Source organism: Mesitornis unicolor, unplaced genomic scaffold (assembly GCF_000695765.1).
Source record: "Mesitornis unicolor isolate BGI_N332 unplaced genomic scaffold, ASM69576v1 scaffold29527, whole genome shotgun sequence".
Classification (NCBI taxonomy): domain Eukaryota; kingdom Metazoa; phylum Chordata; class Aves; order Mesitornithiformes; family Mesitornithidae; genus Mesitornis; species Mesitornis unicolor.
This window is the reverse complement of record NW_010198865.1, coordinates 1-2072: the sequence shown is the minus strand read 5'-3', so window position 1 is coordinate 2072 and position 2072 is coordinate 1.

Below are 2072 nucleotides of genomic sequence, written 5' to 3'. Positions count from 1 at the left end.
GCTGAAGAGGGAAGGAGGAGGCAGAAAAGGGTGAAAAGGTTGTAAAAGGTACTCAAAAAAAGAGCTGGGAGGTGTGTGTGTGTGTGTGTGTGTGTGTGTGCGTGTGTGTGTGTTACACACCTGTGTGCACAGCCAGGGACACCCATGGATGCCTGGTCAAACCCACAAGCACAAAAAGGTCGAGTGGAGAAAGCTTCACATGAGAAATGATCTTGTGCTTCTTTCCATCTCTGATGTCTCTTAATAAATGAAGTTCCAGGTTAATAATTATAACCTTCGCGCAATAATAAATAACGGTAAAACAGAGAGACAGGGCTTGTTTTTCTCCCCGGGACCGGAGTGGGCTCTGCCCGTCCATGCAGAGAGCAATTCGGGTTAATATAATTTAAAAGCATAAAAGCGTGCAAGGTCTGATTGGGATCGGCTCAAAGAGCAAGAGCTTGTCTTGGGCTGGCGTTTGCCCTTGGCTTTTTTTATTTTCCCTCCCCTCTCATTGAATATATTTTCCCCTCTCGCATCCCCGTCGCCATGTTGCTGGGGTTTGTGTCAGGGATTCCCAGGAACTGGTTAAAATGAGGAAAAAAAAGGCAATTCCAAGGCTATAAGCGAGGGTTTCTCCATGTGCTTCCTCTCCTACAACACCTCACAGTCACAGATTTATTTGCATTAAAGCAGCAGGCCCGGGTTTGTCTTACAATTATTGCATTTCTCTATCCTTCACTAACCCTGTGAATTTATTTGTATGAGGTGATGCCTTTCCCCTGTAGTAGGGTGATTTTTTTTTTCCTTCTGCCTCTGCCTGGTGCGTGGGAAAAAATCCCTCTTTCCCCAAGAGGTTCTTTTTCCTTTTCTTTTTTTTTTTTTCCCTTGCAACTTCAGTGGTAGCAAAAGCAGCAAAAACAGTTGGGAGCGCCTGGAAAGAGTTTCCTTTCGCATCCCAAACTCTTTTGCTGCATCCCAGCAAACCGCCTCCTCCCTCAAAGAGCAGGGACGAACCAGCAGCCCGACAAAGCCCAACACCCCCAAAATGTCACTTAAATAAATAAATTAATTTAATTTAAAAAAAAACCTTACACAATCAAATAAGAAATGATCGAAAGCTCAACTATTAATTTTTACACCAGTCCTGATCTGCCGAGATTGAGCGGATTCATGTTGAATTCGATAAGTGCATTCACAGATACGAAGTATTTAGGGAAATTCTCCCTTCAACAGATCTGCGTTTTGTAAATGCTTTTTAATTTTCTTCCTCTCATTGCAAAAAAAACCCAACCAAACAACAAAACAACCCTCGGCTTCAGCTTTAGATTTATTCTGTGTTTCTCAGAAACCCCTACCACCCACACAGATGCTTGAACTGACAAAAGTTTCTAGGCTTCTCCCTGCGTGAATGCTGCCTGCCCGGCCCTCTCTGCTGCAAAATGAGAGAAATGGAGCTTGAACAAACGCCAACATCATATCTTCATTCTGCAGCTTATTTTCCCCTTCCTCAATTTTTTACTTTCTAGACTTCCCGAATTCAGGCCCTTGGATTAAACTTTTCGGATCTTTCTTGGGTTAAGTAACTCTTCAAGCAAAAGGCAAATTTCTTTGCTGAGTGAGTTAGGACGAGCTGTCAAAAGTCTTCGAGAAAAAGATTGATCGTTTCTCTCTTCTTTTCGGTTTGTGTGGACCCGGGCACTTTAAAAGAGAAAAAAAAAATCTTCCTGGTAAATGACTTTTCATTTTATTTATTTATTTTGTAAACTCTGGAAGTGGAGCTGTTTATTGGCGGTTTGGGGAAAAGGGGAAAAAAGATGAGAAGGAAGAAATGTGATTTCAAAGGTATCTATGACCCTAAAACATGTTTGGCCTTTAAGGGAAGTGCTAAGCATCCATTAAGTGCGGCTTTAGAAGCAGAAAGATTATGGTGTTCCGTTCAAAGTAATATAACAAGGCAAATCAGGCCGGTCTGACTATACCTGACCTGAAACCTCACTGGGTTTCCTAAGTGCTCAGACACAAACCTCCAGACCAAACCCTCCTGCTGGCCTGAACTTTCCACGCTCTGCAATATACATATATACATATAT